The 20648-nt window shown below is 47.5% G+C and overlaps 1 protein-coding gene across 1 annotated transcript in view; it reads right to left on the bottom strand.

Annotated features, from left to right (window-relative positions):
• LOC126548178 (glucose transporter type 1-like) overlaps positions 1-20648 on the bottom strand; it is a 326053-nt gene that overhangs the window by 117964 nt on the left and 187441 nt on the right. The window contains exon 2 of the mRNA XM_055063176.2: positions 16874-16933. The gene's annotated coding sequence lies outside the window, so the exon portion shown is untranslated. The remainder of the gene's footprint in view (positions 1-16873; positions 16934-20648) is intronic.

Below are 20648 nucleotides of genomic sequence, written 5' to 3' on the forward strand. Positions count from 1 at the left end.
GTGTATAATTGACGCAGACAACTTAACTCTATTGCGCAGCTAGCAGCCAATCTCAGACTTACTCGCAATCGTGAAGCGTCACACAAAATACTAGCAGGCATATAACAAACCTATGGCAAATCAAGTCTAAAGAAAGCAGTTCATTACTCAACATGTACACATTCGGAACACATTCTCAATGTTAGACAGACCTGATCAGTTTCCCTACATTCTATTCTGCATAACCATATTTATCGCTCAAGTTTCTTCAGTGATTTTATTTTTTCAATACTCCTTCAGAAATATTGAGATGCGTCGAATATCTACAGCACTGATAAAGCATCTATTCACCGGGGTATATATTTGAAACTGTATTGGTGGAAATGCAAGGTACCAAAAGCTACAAAGTCAGTATTTAGCTATAAAAGTGAATACGTGCTGCCACGCCTTCTTTTGCCGTAGGGCTTTTGTGAGTCGGGCCCATGTAACATATTCGTGATAAAAATTGGTTTGATGGGTGAGTTTAGAAAATAGAGTTGCGTGGGAGCCGCAAGACTTCGTTTGAGCTTGAAAATACATGTTCAGTTTCAGAACGGTAGCGAAAAAGACTGGTCTGCGCTTTGGCTGCATCAATCATCAATGCCTCGTTCGAGGTAGAGCTCGTGCTCTTAAAGCTTGACTAGAGTGAATCGTCTATCAAGAGACCTTTCCGCGTGTCTCTTAAACAGAGCTACATTTAGGGGAGGTGCTGACCCCATGAACCACGGATCTTCGCTATGGGAAGTTGTCGCCCACCATGCCCGATGACGCCACCCAAACGCCACGACTGACTTTGACCACCCTTATTATTTTTCATGTTACTATTATTATTATTTTGTTCCAACTCGCTGCGTCAGTGGTAGCCAGGAATCTTCAATGGCTTCGACGAAAACGACGCCGAACGTTGGAGCTCATCCTACGAACGTGTGAGTGCCCACAACAAATGCGACAATGCCCTCAAGCTAAACAGAACGGTATTCTATCTCACACTGGTTTCGGTAATGTTGGGTATTTGCAACCCCAATGCTGACCTTCGCACGCGGTCCGACTTGAATGCGAGTTTTACTCAGGTTTTCGGTTCCCCCTCGCTGCGGAAGCTTCGTGACGGGAAACGCTTGCAGCCGTTCTCAGCATCCCGGTGAGAACTTCCCCTATCACCTCGAGGGCGCTATTGGCCCCTGTAAACTCCTCGATGATGAAATCCAACAAAATCCGTTAGATCATGAAGGATATAGAATACGGTGCGTTTCAAATGCTGTTCTCCAAATACCCACGAAGCGTTGTCGAAGTCACTGACCTTTGTCAGTGTTATGACCAACTCCGCCGGGCAGCCTCTTCCTTAGCCGGCGTTCTTTCGCCCAGGACGCCTCGATCTCGAGCTTAGCCGTACTCATCGACCACCACGCCCTGTGTTGACTGTCGGCACTTACGTACCCGTCTGGCCGCACTGCCCGTTGGAATCTCCGGATTTCAGGACTTCGACCTGCGCGTTGTGTATTGTGAGAGGAGCCGTGAGAGGAGTCACGAGACACCTAGGCATGCATCATTAAACCACGTTCAGCTTGGCGTAAAGATTTCGAGAAATAAGCGCTCTGTAAGCAGTACTTTCTTTTTCTTACATCGTAGTATAGTAACGATGCGACGTGCGGATTACATAACTAGAGTCGGATTCGTCACAGTTTCTGCTCGAAGATTACGAGCTACAAGCCATCTGCGCCTCTTAGATCGAGAGAAGATTATTGCAGAGATACAGCGTTTTCTTTTCTAAATGAAAATTGGCATCATGCATCCGAGGGCGCCGAGCGAGCGAACCTCAACAGCGACAACATGCGCAGCGCCCAAGGCGTGCATCTCGAAAATGTTCTAGGGAGTTTATTTATGGCATCCGGCGGACTTAAATGCTGTGGTCGATGGCGGTGGTTGTACTGTGAAGAGGAGGGTGCGGTTAGTGAGGACGGGAAGAGGGGCGATGGGCCGAAAGGAGGAAGGAGAAAGGAGAGGTAGTCGCGCGCGCATATCGGTCGCCGCAAGTCATGACGTCACCAGGCCGCGGCCGTCGATCCAGCACGCACGCCTGGGTTTTTAGCCTGGGTCGGTGCACCGGCGCTCGGCCGGCCGCGGCGGCCGAGGGCGCGCGAAAGTTTCGCTTACAGTGATTCCCACGGTGCTGCTAGGCATCGGCATGGTTGTTTTTACTAGTGGGTGATAAAAGAGAGCTTTAGAACAGGGGACCCCAAAGTTTGGGGCCCCAAAGAGCTATGTGGGTGTTAGCGTTGGTGCACGCAGGAGTGAAGAGCTTTAGAATAGAGCTTTGCGTTTGTGGATAGCGTCTTGCAATGACAGCGCCACTACGGCGTAAAAGAAATACTAATAAAAATAATTAAATAAAATATACCACTATATGATAAAAGTAATTTTGATTTTCGTGTTTTCGCGTTTAATTACAAGTTAGAGGTTATTATATCAGCAGCAAACAATCAGTTGCCCTTAGTTTTGAGTGGTTTTGGCACGTAAAGCCCCATAATTTAATTTTTTTCTTTAGTTTTGAGTAACCAAGTTTACGTGCCTTCACCAGCCAAGTTAAGCCGTGTTAGGCCTACGAGCCATGAAATCCACAATCGAATTCAGAGTCAGCGGCATCTAATGAATCAATCTTCATAACACACGCTGAGAAAGCGATAACCGCAGTCACTTCTCTTAGCTTGCGAACTTCATGCGTTAGCACGAATCGAACACAGTTTGGTGCTAGGTTAGAGTCGTCGTTTCGGTGGTTGCCGCCGTGTTTGTTGACGCAAATCTTTTGGGGCAGCTTTTGGGGCTCCCGCTAAATCAGTGAAATAGCGCGCGAAACCCAAACGCAGTTTGCGTCTCGCGCATGCGCAGTGGCTTCGACGCTATTTCTTTGGGGTCCCAAACGCTTGGGGCCCCTGTTCTAAAACCCTAGAAAAGTTTCTTTCTGGCGTAGATATAGCGTTTGATCGGTGCTGATGCCGGCACTCGGATCTGGCATGCAGGCTAAGGCCCCCGTCAGACGATACTCTAGTCGGTGCCTGTTCCGTCGGTATCGGCAAGGCAACGGATGCGTATGCCGCTGTTGGATGAAACCGTGACAGTGACATAGTGTTTCGGTGGCATGCACTAGGAAACCTGTACCTTGTGTATATTGTTTTGCCTTCGGGCTACCAGTGCGCAGCTCTGACAATAAGGCCATCTTTCAAGCAAAGGCTTCACGCTGCAGATGCAACACGTAGTTCCGTAGGCAACAAACCGTTCTCAGTGTTCTTAAGCGAAATGGCACTGATAGCCACGTAGAGCACTTCTATGTAGACAATCTTACTGTGTAAGAACGGAGACTGTGACAAGCTTCCGGTTTTTCTCTCTGAAATAGAGCGGGGCAAGAATGATACTGATGAACCGCGGTAGTGCGGCAAAGCAGAAGCCCGCATATCTTTAATGATTTTTCTCTGCAGTTAATAAGAAATATACAAATCAATTTCGCCGTATATTACGCGCAAAAATTATAAACACCCGCCGCGCTAGCTCAGTGGCTATGGCGTTGCGCTGCTGATCTCGAGGTCGCGGGTTCGATCCAGACCGCGGCGGCCGCATACCGATGGAGGCGGAATGCAAAAACGCTCGTGTACTTAGATTTAGCTGAACGTTAAAAAAACCCCAGGTGGTCAGAATTAATCTTCAGTCCCCCACTATAGCGTGTCTCATAATCAGATCGTGGTTGTGGCACGTAAAAACCCAAAAGTTAAATATTATAAATATCTGAAGTCGGGACATGAACGAGAAGAAGGGAAACACGGAGTGGCTCGATTTTTGTTAATAACGACCATATAAAGCCAGCCAGCAATGTAGCCAAGAAAACCTTATGGTTAATTAGCTGTGGCCGTAATTGAAAAGCATAAAAACAATGAGGAAAAGGGAAAATGAAAGTGGACGGAAAGATGACTTGGCGTCGGTGGGAGATGAAGCTGCAAGGTCCGCGCTACGCGAGCATTGCGGCACCAATTGTGCGGCGGCCGCGACCAACCCGTCTACTAATCGTGGTCATTTGTGTGAATTTATGCGATCTAGCCATGGGAGCGTTAGCCAGCGCCACTGACTGCTCTCACAAGTTCATGTGTTACGTGACACCATCGGAAAAGAAAGGATGTTCTACATCTGCCCCCCCCCCCCCATAACCCTGGGTGGCGCTGGCTAACACACCCAGGGCTAGACCTAGTCCACATAAATGACCAAGATAGTAGACGAACGCTTGCGTATACATAATGCAAAGCTTGTGGGTTCGTCTCCCGCCGGCGATATGAGTTATGTTTTTGTCCACTTTCATTTCCCTTTTCCTCATTATTTTTATACACTTAAATTTCAACCCCAGCTATGCTTTTCTTGGCTACATTGTTTGCTGGCTTTATATGGTCGAAAGTGAGGCCTTCAACATTTATGTTATAGAAAAAAAAAAAAAAAACTTAAAAGCGGGTGTCTCGTACGTACAGCCAACTTGAAAACACGCGTTTTTTTTTTTTCTTCGTTATGGTAGACTGCTCAGACACGGTACCGGAAGGTTCTTTTTTTTTTTTTGGGGGGGGGGGGGTGTCGTAGCTTCACTGCCGCCAAGACGCGTGCAAATCGGTCAATAAAGTCGAGTTGTAACTAGCAGATACGACAGCCGTTTCTAAGAAAAGCAATTTATTTCCGCACCGGTCACGGCACCAGGTGCGGAAAGACAGCGCCGTGGTCACGGCCACGGCGCGGTCTTTCTGGCGTCTGCGTTCGTAACGCGCTACATAATATGTACCCATGGCACACGAACAATCTCAAAGAGCGACTGTAAGACCTGTTCACAAGACACTCGCTATACTCGCAGCGACGCAGAAATATGTGACAAGATAAACGTTTGCTCTATATGCTGCCTTCCACAAATCTGGTAGCCAAGGAATGCGAGTTCTTTGAAAGAACAATGCCACTTATACTGGCGTCAGACAGTGGCGCGAACCGAATTTCAGATGACACTGTAGGCGTCGTATAAAAAAGAAAGAAAAAAAAGATAAAAAAAAGAACAAGTAAGAAAGAAAGGTTCTTTGCGCGATTTCCGTAGTTAACAGTGGTGACCTCTAGGCTTTCACAACAACAGGAAAGTCATTAATTAAAGATAAGTGGACGCAATGCGTTATAATAAGAGACAGACTGGCTAGGAAGGTCGACAACGGGATGCAAACGAGCAATTTATGAAGCGAGCAGCGATGATACTCGTAAACCGTACACATCGTTGGCATCGTAAAATGCAAAATTTGCACGTCTTGTTATATTTTTTTGACCACACCGCGTGTTTCTGCGACGAGACTCACAAATTATTAAATACGTGGGATTCCAGAAAAATGGGTAATTTTTGCTGAGCGAGCTTCACAGCAGTGGTAGATAATAATAATTCGCGCTATAATCGCCAATGCCATTATTATTTCACAAAATTTTATACTCTTTTTTATCCATGGCTTTAGTATGCTGTAACTGCATAATTGAAGTGAAGTAGTATTGAAAGAATAAGCCTTCGCAACTAACTCCGTGCTTGAGACCAATTTTTTCAGGTATTAGTACTCAAGATCTGCAGCGAATTACATAGCTATTCCAGTTAACACGCTTCCACACTGTGGAAAATGGAAAACTTTCCGACGAGGACACCGTTTCAGTCGTGAGTGTGTTGAAGCCGCAGACGTGTGCTTCTTTCGACGGATGCCTGTATCGGGGCCACAAACGCGTCGCCAACGGCAGAAATGGCGTGGAGTGAGCCGTGAAACAGCCAAAGTGTCGTGCCCCCCCTACAGAGCAGGGCGAGCGAGGTTGCATGCTCTATACGCGCGCTGAAGGGCCATGGCATGGTTCGCAGGGAGTGCGGTCAGCTTGATCGCAGCTCGTTCGTGCGAGCGGAAGCCAGGGGCACAGTGCAACGCCCGTGCCCCGGTAAGAGCGGACGAGGGCGCAGAACGTTACAGGTGATTTGAGCCCTGGCTGAGCGTAATAGTGAAGGGAGATGCAATGCTGAACACCCCCTGCAGTCTCCCTTTCTCGCAAAAATATGGTCGATTTAGTCCTCTCCCTCCACCCCCACATTCCCCGTTATTTCCCTTTTTTTTTTAAAGCCTTCGCCTGGCGCGAGCCACCGAGCCTACCCTCAACGCGGTTTCGCCCGACCCCCTGCGATCAAAATTTCTCGCCCTGAGCGTCCGTGTATCCCCATATGGTCCTGCCGCTTTAATGGGAGCCCTTCCTGCAGGTCCTCGAAACATTCGCTTTAGCTGCAAATAGTGTGTTAAAAAGCGAGGGCACTGTATCACAGAAATTTCCCGACACGAAACGTATGTCATAAATAGATGGGGAAGAGACAAACTCCGTACAGAGAGCTGTTATGGCGCGCCGCAAGTTTAGAAGTCAAAGCGAGAGATTAAACTATAGGCGATTTATGTTAAAACCATAAATGCGTTTAATCGGGGCGAATAAATGCCTCGTATGCACATTGGGTTTTCCAGAACCTCAAGAAGTTTGCAAGGCAGACACGACGCCCCTGTGGTCTTCTCTGCCTTTATAGGTAATAGGTTGTCAGAATTCTGTCCTAGGATTGCGCTGAAAGAAAACGAGGGTGCAAAACGAGGGTGTCGCTTCGTTAAATGCTCCGTTTGTGTTGCTCACTCAGTTCTCACAATGTGTGGGAAGTTTCACGCGGTCCAGACATTCTATAAATGCAAAAGAGAAAGATGAAAGTATACGCCCATTTGGTCGCCCACGTCTACTGCGTGTGGGCGCGAGACACGATTTCAGAAGGCTAGCGAGATTCGAGGCGAGAGAGAGAGGAGAAAACAAGAGGTGATAGGCGTTAACCAGCTGAAGTGTCCGGTTTATTACTCTACACGGGGCGATGGGAGTAAGGACAGAAAAAATGAGGCGGCAAGAGCGGCAACATGACTCGGTTGGCGTTGGAGGCCAACGCCAACCGAAGAATATTTCACCAGAAGAATATTCACCAGAAGAATATTTTTATCTCGCATCAGCGAGGCATCCACAGGTCTGCCCAATGCCAAGTATGAGTTTTTTAAATGCTGTTCTTTGACTTGCGTGGATTTTGTTGTGTTGCGGTTCTTATTGCGCATCGATGGGAGAATGCGACGAGACGTAGAAAGGAACCAACCTTGGTTTTGCGAAACTTGGCACATATTTCTTTTAAAAAGTACTATATTTGTCCGTCCTGGGTGGGTATTCTGTAAAATTTGCATAAAAATCGGCGATAATAGTTTTTTCTTCAGAGTCTCTAAAGTGTTCAAATTTTCACTATTTTTTTGCAGTTTTGACATTTTTGGGTATATTATAATGAAATAAATACGTGATGTAGTTGCATACCTCTTTTTTTTTTTAGTTGGTGAAAAACCTTTAGGCGATATGTAAGAGATATTTTTCAGCTTCAGCACCTTAGCTAAAATAACAAAAAAAAAAACCTGATTTCGGAGTCAGTCAGAGGCAGTTGCTCAAAAAGCAGTTTGGCAATATTAAAAAAAAAAAAAACATACTGTGGGTGACGTAAATTTACCTTCCCTTGGGCAACGCGTGTCCTAAGGGTGTAGATTTAGCTGAAAAAAATATTGGCAGGGTACAATGCGTTAATTTTATAGTGATAGGCCTTAGAAACGGTAAAATATGCAAGCCGTTAAAACGCTCTTTTCAACCTTTAGTCAAATAAGAATTGTTTTTCTAGGCATCCGTGCCAAGTTTCGCAAAAGGAAGATTGATTCCTCTCTACAGAGATATTTTCCCAGCTCATATAAAGATTTTGCCGGAAACTAAAAATATTCGGGAACCAATTTATTCTGTCCTTATCTGAACACACCCAGAAGCAACTACACTGGGTGAACCACCTGCTATTAAGAGAGCGACTGGTTATTCGAGAACAATTAGATTAACGATGACTGCTTCAAGGAGACATGATTGAAACGTCGCGTGGAAAAGGACGTAAACGACGGAGCCCGGCATGAATGCCTCCTCAGAGCGTTCGGTAATCACCTTGTGCAATGAGCGATTGTAGCGCTGTGCGTCACTATGTCACACAGTACACGATGTGGCACGTATGCGCGTAAACGATAGTAATAACAGGACGACAAATGAATGTGCGTTGAGGCTTCCAAAGCCGCGCAAGCGAAATTCCCCTAACAGACTAATTTCACATTAGGTAATGATTTAAGGATTAAGCATGCTCCTCTCGACAAGAAGCTCTGAACATACATAAACCATAACCAAAATATTCGTTGTTCTAGGCTTCGACTAAGTGGTATACAGGGTGTTTCAGCGAACACTTTCAAAAATCTTTAAAAATTGCCTATTCCTGATATCACAATTCTAGTTCATTGGGCGTCGCATTCACCAATGCATGTACGTTTTTGATTGGAATGACTGATAGCGCCGACTGTAATGCCTGCGGTGTCGAGGAAACTATAGAACATCTAGTGTGCTACTGCCCGTCTTTTCAAAACGAAAGACATGACCTCTGCACAGCTCTCAATCAGCTAGATAGAACACCGTTCACCTTGAAGAAGAACTTGGGACCATGGCCTCGCATATCGCAGCTACAAAAGGCAACAAAAGCTCTGCTGCGATATTTGAAAGCTACTGGATTGAGTCAGCGTCTGTAATCCGGACTGAGTGACCGAACGATATACCCAGTAGACTTGATAAAGTCTACTGGGTATATCGTTCGGTGATAAGTTTTGCGACCCCGGTCGCGCGACTGGAAAATCGCGCAGAGAGCAACTGGTCGCTTTGCAACCAACTTGGTCGCGCGACCACTGTCAGTCGCCGGTGTGAATGAGCCCTTAGAGTACTTTTTTATTCCGCTTAATTAGTTTATTTAACTAAGATCGATTGTTCCCATCTTTAATATTTATTTTTGGGCAAAGTTTGTTTCATTACGTAGTAGAAGGCTTCAAGAAACGACCGGTGCAATTTTTTGTGGCAACGTACAGCCTGCGTGGAGAATTTTGTTTTCGGTGCTTAAGGAAAGCCAGCGAAATATGAAATAAAATCACGTGACAGCGCTCATGCGCTATCTTTTTAAATTAAGCATGAGGTTTTACGTGCCGAAACCACTTCCTGATTATGAGTCACGCCGTAGTGGAGGACTCCTGAAATTTCGAACCCCTGGGGTTCTTTAACGTGCACCTAAATCTAAGTGCACGGGTGTTTTCGCATTCCGCCCCCATCGAAATGCGGCCGCCGTGGCCGGGATTTGATCCCGCGACCTCGTGCTCAGCAGCCCAACACCATAGCCACTGAGCAACCATGCGCTATCTTAAAGCAACGCTTTCACCCGTGCTTCGATCCTATCCCTTGTCAGGGACAACGATGCTTCCGTTCCGTGTGCCACCGTCAAAGGTGCTGTTAAGCCGATGCCTTGAACCGCGGCCGCTCACTTCGCCACGATCTGCGCGCACGGTCCTTTCACTCGAAGCACGGTTGAGAGCGCTGCAATACGATACACTCTTAAACAAATGTACTCTTTGGAGTGTATAATTGCCGCACAACGATAATCGTCATCTTTGTTGCTTGCGTTTCCTTTCTTGAAAAGGCAGCGCTCGCTGCTTTCCTGTCGAGAATGCACTGTAATGCTGATAACGCGCGTGCCCCGTTCGTGATTTGGAAGTACCAGGCTCGCAGCGTCAAAGAAAGGAAATGCGAACAAGACAGATGACGATTATTATTGTGTGGCAAGATACGACCCAAAGGGTGTAGTTCTGTTTAAGAGTGTGCACTCTACACTCTTAGGCAAAGTTACACCCTTTGGAGTGCCCCTTCTGCCACACAACGATAATCGTCATCTGCCTTGATGCGTTTCCTTTCTTGAAAACGCCGCGCCCGCTATTTTCCTGTCGGGAATGCTATCATGCTGATAACGCGCGCGCCGTTCGTTACTGGAAAGTACCGGGCTCGCAGCGTTAAAGAAAGGAAACGCATCAAGGCAGATGACGATTATCGTTGTGTGGCAGAAGGGGCACTCCAAAAGGTGTAACTTTGCATAAGAGTGTAGAAACAGTTGCACCCTTTGGGGTGTTTATTTGCCGCACAACGATAATTGTAATCTGTCTTCCCCGAATTTTCTTTCTTTAACGCTGCGAGCCCGGTACTTTCAAGTGACGAACGAGGCATGCGCGTTATCAGCATTACAGTGCATTCTCGACAGGAAAGTAGCGAGCGCTGCGTTTCAAGAAAAAAAACGCAAGCAAGACAGATGACGATTATCGTTGTGTGCACTCTAAGAAAAGTTTAGACCCTTTGGGTTGCATCTTGCCAAAGAACAATGAACCTCATCTGTCTTGTCCGCACTTCCTTTCTTTAACGCCGCGAACCCGGTACTTCCCAGTCACGAACGGCTTGCGCGTTATCAGTGTGACACAGCATTCTCGACTGGAAAGTAGCGAGCGCCGAATTTTCAAGAAAGGAAACGCAAGCAAGTCAGATGACGATAATCGTTGGGGGACAAATATACACCCCAAAGGGTGCAACCGTTTTAAGAGTGTAGCGCACGAGCTGGGACTTACGTGGTTTCAATTAATATTTCGCGGGCTTACTTTGCGCCGAAAAAACCACCACGCAGCATGTACGTTGCCACAAAAAATTGGATCGGCGGTTTCTGAATTCCCTTTACAACGTAACGAAACGCACTTGGTCATAAAGTAAATGCAATAAAAATTTTGCATTATTGATCTTAGTTAATTAACGAATTAAGCGGAATATAAAGAAATACTCTAAGGAGCGCCACATGACGGCGAACCACAGGTCGTTGGTTTCATTCAGCTGCGGTTAACCACTTTTTTTTTTTAATTCCGTGGCTCAAGAGAGAGAGAGAGAGAAAACAAGGGTAGGAAAGGCAGGGAGGTCAACCAGAACAGCATCCGGTTTGCTACCCTACACTGGGGGTGGGGGAAAGGGGAATAGAAAGAGGAAGAAAAGGAGCGAGTAAGCACTGAGTACGTGTGGGAGGCACACCATACACAAGGACACTATAAACGGTCTGTTCAAATTACGTGAAACACTCTATGATTTCTATACGTCTTCTATACATATATGCAGAAGGAACTATTCTTTCTCTCTTGCGAAAACGAGATGGTAGAGCATATATATATATATATATATATATATATATTTGCACTCAACGAGAAGCGAAGATGGGAGTAGATACACGCTAAGAACAAGAGCAGCACTCGCGGCACGCGAGTCAATAAGTACTTCTCAAACAGCCTTGCATATTCACAGTTTGCGCTCCGTCCTGTACACATAGTCAAACCCCATTAAGCAGAAACGCCACTTGGCAGCCTTACGGAATTTCCTTGGGGACAGCTAACTACCGTAGTTATTCGTGTTAAGCCTACACTTTTTTTTTTAATCTTGAAAATGTGCGGGTTTTACTTGAGTCGGGTATATGACTACCCGCTAATACCACAAACGACTTCGCGAATGATGTACAGAATAATGGAAACACTGGCTATACACTACACACAGGCATTTATTCAAGATTCAGACCCATTGATGAGGTTCTGCTCCATTCTTCATTGTTATCGATCTCGCTGCCTGTCGTCACCAGAGCTTACTACCTCCCCGACACGGTCCAAAGGACAGTCGTCCTCGGAGCCGTCTATGTTGCTAGATATTCCACGAACCTTAAAACTTTAGCCACGGTATAAACCGAACGCCACGCATTCTAAATCGAATCCTTGGTGAAACATTTAATGCGAAACATTCTTTACCCCATTATTGGCACTTCGAGGTAGGTAGGTTCCTGTCTCGCTTTGCTGAAAAGAAGTAATGTGTGATCGACGGTGGAATCGAAGCCTCTGCCATCAGCAGTCAAACAACTAGGCCACGATCGCCTTTTCTTTCTTTCTTGCTTGCACTGAATTCAGACGGAAATACATTGCACAATCGTACCAGCCCAGCAAGGGCTGAGAGAAGGAGGAAAGAGAAAAGTAGAAGGCAGGGACGTTAACCAGAAGGGCTGAGAGAAGCAATCAAAACTCTGGCACGTAGAGATCGTACGCATATGCTTGACTCGTTCCAAAGGCAGCCAGTTCTTTGAAACACTCGGCGCGTGCGCCACGTGCCACTTCCTCGTCTCCGTTCTTTCTGTCAGCTCGTGCTCTGAGGCGACGTGTTAGACTTGCACTATTTCCGGGACCGGTCCACTTTCCCCAGCACTTTCCTCGTAGCGGTTTACACTATACACGTAGAAGCTGTGCGACGTTGTACCAACTTCACGATCGCCCACGTTAATCATGCTTGAACATTTATTCTCCGGAGTTCAAATGTCATTGTCGTTTTAACGTACCCCAGACGACATGGCCGTATGTACGTACGACTGTATTACACGTATGGCTGGTGACATCACAACCCTAGAGCGCGGCTATAAGCCCCGCATTGCTTCTTCTTTTTCAACCCTCTTGCCTTTTTTTTTTCTTTTTTTCTCCGCTCTCTTTCATTCTCTCTTAATCTTTTCCTTCCCACTTCCCCTACCCTGTGCAGTGCTGTTGAGGTGTCCTCCTTTGAGAGACAGTTACGGCACTGCGCTTCTCTCTTCCCTTCACCCTTATAATCACTACACACACATCACAACCCGTGTTTCTCTGGCTTACGCTCGTCCGCTACCCCACGCAGAACCAAACAGCGCTCATGTCGTAAAAAGCTCGCGTCAAACGGCCGGCGCAGATATGCCTGTGCTGCCGTACGACCGTCGTCGACGTGGTCGTCGTCGTGCTGCGTAGTCGTCACACACACATACGGCTCACGCACGCAACTACTCAATTTACACAAACTCGTTGGTTCATCTGGTAACGGTTTGCGGAACTCCAAACAATGCTGGTTAGCCAGGTAGCTGTAAAATGCTTCGCATTAACATCGATTCCCGCAGTGCGCGGGATCTGCACAATTTTTTTTCTTGAAATTTTTACCTCAAGAAAGGGGGTGCCTTGCACCAGGGCGGGACATACACGAGCAAATACGTTAATTAACTAGCTCTAATTTTAGACTGTCGGGCGAGCATGAAGCGAGCGCTCCTATCGAACCACGATCTTGTGTACGCTTCGTGCTCGCCCGACGGAGAGGCATAAGCAGTCACGTCACTCATGGGCCTCTGCTAAGCGTGTGACAGTTACGCTCTGCGGCGGTTCAGTTTCGGTTTTCAAGGTGAAATTGGCCGGAAGTTATTAAGCTGCAGAAATAAGAAAACTCAGCTTTTTTGTGTGTCCGGAACCGGCTATGCGCTCCTCTGGAGGGCAGGCTTCAATTCTTAGGTTAGATCAAATCGCGTCGGACATTTCAGGTTAAAGGTTGAGTTTCTGTAATAGTCATAGTAACCTATCTAATTACTACCGCAGGGCATTCAAAACTGTATGTCTCTGCTGAAAAAAAGAAGTCCCTAGAAAATCGTTGAATTATCGCCTTATTTTAAAGGCATTTTGAACGCATTTTCTGAATCGAATTCTGGGTTTTTGTCGTGCCAAAACTACGATTTGATTACGAGGCATGCCGTAGTGGTAGACTCCGGATTAATTCTGACCACCAGGGGATCATTAACATGTCCTCAATGCACGGGACCACGGGCGTTCTTGCAATTCGCCCCCATCGAAATGCGGCCGCCGCGGCTGGGATTCGATCCCGCGATCTCGTGTTTAGCAGTGGAACACCACCGCCGCTAAGCCACCGCAGTGGGTGACGCATTTTCTGAATATATCTATATATACACGTACAAAATTTATGTAAATGTATGTACAGTCGCCGCTCAGTGGTTCTACGCAGGAGGAGGAAAGAGAAAAGCAGAAGGCTGGGAGGTTAACCAGAATAACGTCCGGTTGGCTACCCTACACCGGGGGAATGGGAAGGGGGAAAACAAAGATCACAGGGAGAGAGAGGAGAGAAGGAAATTAGCGGTGAGTTCGCTGACGCGTGTGGTTTAATAGAAATTGCATTAATAGTCACAGACGTTCACACAAGCCCGTCGTTTCGCAACGGTTATAGGCAGATTCAGCAACTTTATTGAGGCGACTATAATGTAGGAAACGTCTCGATAGCCAGTCACTTCATCAAATATTACGGGAACACAGTTCAGGCGAGACGGCTGAGTAAGTTTTGTAATGAACGAAACGTCATTTTTAACACCTATGGAAGATATAATCGGCCGGCGTAGCACTGCATGCACCAGTCGGTGGATGGTGGTCGAACCTGTTCTGTAATAACATCCTTGCCAATCTGTTAATGTTGTAGTCGGTTGATTGGTTAAAGGGACACTAAAAAGAAGCATTGAATTAGTTTGGACTAATAAAGGATTCTTTTAAAACTCTATTGTCGTTAATTTCGCGTTAATTTCGCGATAGTAGGTCGATTATCATACGCTTTGTAGTTCATATACATTGGTGTAAGAGTCCTTCATGCCATAAATAGATGGTAGGTACAAACACACGCGCGGTAGGGACATGGACAGAGGTCAGCGAACTCTCCATGGCGATGCTGTCATCTTTATCTATTTCATTTTATATTTATTTAACTATTTTAGCATTATTATGATATTTCTTTATGTTTCGCTACATAAGATAAAAAGAAATGGAGTAGCCGAGGTGCTCTTTAATCTCAATCTTTCCACAGCAACCCCAACAGAACAAATTGTCAGAAGAAAGGAAAATGGAGGTTGAAGTTCGATTTCTTCTTTAATTTCACGTCGAAACCCCACCGCCGCTACGTCAGTCTGACGTCACGAATTTCAAAGTACTTTTTTCGCATTTAGGCCGGCAGTGGGGCTCAGTAAAAGTTCCCGAAACTTGCCATGCTCAACCCTTGGCTCCTTTAGAAGGCAACGCAGTTCATTTTACCGACAAAGAACTAACTAGGCCTTAGCAGACGACGTCAGAAACCCATGACGTCACGGCTAGATGGTGCGGCAACTTCAAGATGGCGTCACCACCCATCTGTCCTTCTTGCACCTTGTCTGGCTTATACCAAGCGTCTTGTCGCGCTAAGAGTGGGGGTTTCGGTATTGTAGGAGGGTTATTTACTTATACAGGAGCAATTATTTTTCTATTTATAGTTTTCTTTTACTGCGTTTGCTTGAGGGTGGGGGGGGGGGAAGGGGAGGGCCTTAGCATGGCAGTCTAGGTGAGCAAATTGATCCGACATGAGCGTTTGCTTACGCTATTCAGGAACTTGTTACCACACTTCCTTCAGTTCAGTGTCGTGTAGAAATGCGAGTAGTAGAAGGGCGTGAGACATCCTTTCGCACTATCCTCAGTTTTTTGGGGCAGCACTATTTGCCGGCAACACACACACGGAACACGCACGAGTTGGTCGGAAGAGACACTTGGCACCTAAAGAGACATTCGTTCCGTCCCCGACTAATTTACATTGTAATCTCATGCTATAGATATGCCAGATTGAGGGCATTGCTTCACTTCATGAATGCCACTACTTGGGCAATTTCCACAGAACTCATTCGGTTAATCAATTGTACTGTTTATTTTATTTTTTCGTGTAAGTCAGGCGCGACTACTGCGCGTAACAGCCATGTCACGTTACGCATGGCGCTGCATTGTATACAAGTTACAAAAATATAAATAAAAAAAAAAGACGAAGTCTATGGCGGCATTGTGGAGGCACAGGTTCGGGTGTGTTTACCAAGCACGCAGCATCTCATGTCGATCCGCACCACTTTCACCCCCCCCCCCCCCCCCCCCCCCCGACTCCAGAGCAGCGGCCGACCCGAGGACCGCGCGCTTAGCACCGCGACCTGTGTCGGGCCACGCGACCGTGGCTCTCGTGCAGGGGGAAAGCAATTGCACGCGGCAGGGCCGCGGAGGCAAGGGGAGGGGTATTACACGGAACACGATAAGTCGCTTAATTTCGGTTTCACGCGCAACCCTCCACCTCGTCAGCCCGCATGCCGCGCGACCGCCGTCTCGGCCGCCCATGCGTCTTGCGGACGCGCGAAGCGAGCTCCGCTGGGGCGGCGATGCATCCGAGCGCTGCGAGAGCAGCGCGCGAATTTTCCCGAAACAGTGGCCGTACGGGCCGCGTTAACTGACGATTGCGGGACCGATAATTAAGAGCTCGCTCGCCACCGGGAGCGTTTGTTAATGCGGCGCCGGCTGTGCCGTTCGCGCGCGCGAGATGAGGGCGTGCGCTGCTCGCGCTGGCGGCCGGCCTAATAGCGTGATTATGCATAGCGGCCAGCCGGCACCGATGCCGAGGAGGCGCGCTGGCCGCATGCGGGCTGGTGGATTTCATGCCGCGGTGGCGTGCACGGAGGACAGCGCCGCCGATTCAATTCTCGACGTACGCGCGTTTCGCCGAAAAGGTTGGGGGGCGCGCCGCCGGATCCCCTGCTTCGGTCGTCGCTGCAGATTGCGCGCATGTGCGCTCAAGATTTGCACGCTTTCTTCAGTGCAAATCGAAAAGAGCACACAGCCTTGGTTGAATTGCTAGGACGCCTGGCCTAGTTCTGAGATTCCTGTTAAAGGAGACCCGACGGCCGTCAAAATGGATCTCGAGCTATCCAGTACAGGGTTTCTCACGTAGTACCAGCATATAACACTAGTGAGCACAAATCAATTAAGAGTACAAAGGTGGCGGGCAGGATGAGTTCTATTGGAGTCCACGTGTATTCCGGGTCGCTTTATATTTAGGACCCGAGACCGCATCAGGCGTTTCGATGGTGCTTTTTTTTGCGTCGCCTGTCACTGCGGGATACAGTGAGTGAATAAGAGAATTCTTTTCTGGGCTGTACTTTCTATGCGATCATTCCCTGTCTGAATGAGAAGATGAACAAAGGGCTCACAGTTATGAAGGCGGACGAGGGAAGACCAAATCCTCCTCTTCACTCGCACTCATAGGCCTTCTGCATAAAGAAAGAACAGGAAAAGAAAGCGCACATACATAATTGAACGACGCACGAAACGTTTTCAGAACTACCGGTTTTCCTGTCTGGCGCCCTAGGGGCGTCAGACGTGTATTTAGTTTGTTTTCCCGCCACACTCAGCAGCTCTCCTTTATTTTTTCTTCCTTTTTCTTTTTCGCTAATGTACGAATTGATTTTTTCCCTTTCACTCGTGAATCCTTGCAAACTGCTTTGTGAACCCGCCGCGGTAGCTCGTAGTGGTTGTGGCGCGGTGCTGCAGAGCTCGACGTCGCGTCGACCGCACTCCGATGCGGGCAAAAACTCTCGTGCACTCAGATTTAAGCGCACGTTGAAGAACCCTAGGTGGACAGAATTAATCAGGAGTCCGCCATTACTGTGTGCCTCACAATCATTTCGTAATATTGCCGCGTAAATTTCATTTCTTTAGCTACCTCTGTTAGCCACAAGTCTCTGAACCAAGATGCCCAATGGTATCCAAATTGATGAGGCTTGATTGCAGGCTGCATGGACTACCGCCAACAGCTACTCTTCAAAAACGTGCGCTTGCTGCTCCGAGGTCACTCATATTGTGGATAAATAATATGATAATAAGTGCAAGTGCATTTCTGCCTGCTGAGGATAACATTGTACGTACCTGCAATGTATTCATATAGGGCGTGTGATAATTATTACACCCTTCTATCTTCGGACATTATGTGCGCCTGCACTGTATCTACAATTATTGTGTCATTTCAAGCTGAATTTCTGTTTGATGACATTTCCTGTTTTCGAGACTTATCATAATGTACTATCATATGATGTGTCTTTTTCACCTTTGTGAACAATGTGTGATTTGTGAGATATTTCCTTGTTTCTCAAGTTGAAAGGAGAAGCCGGCCGCATTTGTTGGTGCGGGCATGTCCTTATTTATAGGTCAATTAAGAAGTAAAGGCAGCCCATTACGTGGCTAACATATATATTATCCATTTATGCTTCTAACCTTTATACTATCTGTTTCGATATTGTTTGCAATAATGCCACAACGATTAGGAAAATTCGTTCACTGTTTCTCACGCAGGTTTAAGTTTATTGGCTGCGAAGTTTTTAAAGGAAGAAATAAGACAGGCCAAGAGAATGCCAAGAAGTCAGCGTGTAACATAAGTAGAAACGCAGTGGTGCCTTTTTACAGCGAAGCTGTATATGGCGAGCCGATGTGTCCGTCCTTCTGTCGCTTGTACGCCGAAAACTCCACCAGAGCAACCCCATGCGCATGTGCAAAAAAAAAAAAAAAAATGAAGAGAGAGGTGCGCGATTGGCTGCGCCAGTAGCGATGTCGTTGCTCTCCGTCGCAGCCGAGCGCGCGCGCCGCAGTTCCGAAATGGGTAGGCCACGCGTCATACGTACTGCTGAGAAGCAGGCATCTTTCGATCAGCAACGCCCTCGAGCAGAACCGGGAACGAGCTCGTCTACGCCGTGCCGATGCTGCAGCCCGGGCACAAGAACAGGCTCGTGCAGCCGAGCGCAAGCAGCAACTGCGTACCGAGTACCGGCAACCTATCAGGCCGTCGTTTAATGAACCGTTGTGATTAACCCAGTGATAAACACCGGGGCCGCACTTTCTAGCTTCGCTGGTTAACCATCTGTACGGAGTGCTTGGGCGGTGATTTATTTTTATATATAAATTATGTATATAAATATAAATTATGGGGTTTTACGTGCCAAAACCACGATCTGATTATGAGGCACGCCGTAGTGGCGGAGTCCGGAATAATTTCGACCACCTGGCGTTCTTTAGCGTGCACCTCAATCTAGGCAGATGGGTGCTTTCGCATTTCGCCCCCGTCTAAATGCGGACGCCGTGGCCGGGATTCGATCGCGCGACATCGTGCTCAGCAGCACGATGCTGCTGAGCACGAAACACGACGGGTGTGCTCTAGAAAAAGGAAATTCTTGTTGTTCCGATTCAATCGTACTCCCAGAAGTACCACGCGAGAACAAGCGCCATTCACGAGAAGGCTATCAATCAAACCAGCCAACCAACCAAACAAACAAACAAACAAACAAACAAACAAACAAACAAACAAACAAACAAACAAAACTACAAAAGATATCTCTGAAAGACAATTTCTTTTTCTTTCCTTTCTCAGTTGTCATCACTATTTCTCAGTATTAAAGTGTTAAAGTTAAAGTGTTCTCAGTTAAAGTGTTGCAACGATGTCGAGGATAGATAAAACGTCGAAATGGCGGCATTTTCTGCCATGCCGCTGAAGAAGGGTTACGACAGGGACCGGGATGGCGTACACACTCCAGGCCCATCCGCGCTATAGCTGCCTCGCCTCTTGGAGGCAACCCATACAGAGGCCTTGCCAGACAATGGACGACGACACAGGAGCACAAGTGCCTCTCGGCCAGCAACAATGGGCGAGCCTCGCGCTGGCAGCAAAATGATTACACAGCAGCGAAGGGCACGAGGCCGAGCCCATAGAACAGCGGGATTCGGTTGCTCTCGACTCACCATATACGCAGAGCAAGAGAGAAAGCAAGACAGGGCAGTGAGTAAAGAAAGAGTTATACTATGACCTGGCTGTAGTGTTGACGAGGAAGATATAAGTGCGCCGAAGCAGGTGGCGTATACATACTCGTATAGTTTTGCAGAAGCGCTTACAGTGGTGTAAAAAAGAATTGCGATACTTTGATTGCGAGAAAGACGAAGCTTGGAATAAGGACGGAGTGACATGCAGTACGCTCAGCGGTTAGAGTGTTGCTGGCGAAAACATTTTCAACATAATTTTATTTTTTTTTTTATTTTAGGGGAAGGGGTGGACCGTAAGCCCGAGGCTCGTCCAGGAGGTTAATTATTTGCGACGGAGTGCAGCAGGTATTGGGCGAAAACTAAAGCAGGAAACTTAGATCAGGATTACGAGCTCGGCAGATGCTACCAAATTCAAATCATTCTTCGGGTCCATGCGCCGCGGTCGAACTGCCGACATCCGAGGCACCGCGTTCGCCGGCGAACGCGGTGCCTCGACGACTGAGAGCCGGCGGACAAGCACGCAGGGGGCAGCAGCTTGCGAGGAAGCCCACGCGAGACACGTGATGAGTCACGTGCTAACGACGTCAAGCTGCGGAAAGCTCGCAATTGGCTAACTACATCTGTAATAAAAACGCATCATATGTTTTTTTTTTTGCATCACGAAGACCATGGATTTACATGTCGCAAAAACACACACACGCACACACACCGTCCGAGTTACGCGCGTGCTCTTTCAGCCACAGCAGGCGACGGGTCGAAACATGCGCCTCGCGAGAAATGCGTGTTCGCCGCGCATCTCTAATGACGAGGACAATGAATGCTGGCGACGACGAGCGGGTGCGGATTTCGTCGTCGTACCGTATCGGCACGCCAGCCGGGAGGGCGAAGGACGGTGAACGCAAGCGCACCGAAACGGGGTCGCAGCTATATATGTTCCGAACATTTACCCGACGCGTGGCTCAGTGGTGGGCCTCCGCGCCTCAGCGCGGAGTTTCGGGTTTAGAGGATTTCTGATGGTGCGGAGTGCAGAAACACTCGTGTACTTCGATTTACGGTGTAAACGTGCGTTAAGAAAAAAACCTTGGGTAACCAAAATGAAACTCTGCGGCGCCTCCGCTAAAGCGTCCCTCGTGTATTTCTTTGGCAACGCCGTCAATCATCAATGCCCATCTGAGATCCGAG

This window comes from Dermacentor andersoni, chromosome 1, assembly GCF_023375885.2.
Source record: "Dermacentor andersoni chromosome 1, qqDerAnde1_hic_scaffold, whole genome shotgun sequence".
Taxonomy (NCBI): Eukaryota; Metazoa; Arthropoda; class Arachnida; order Ixodida; family Ixodidae; genus Dermacentor; species Dermacentor andersoni.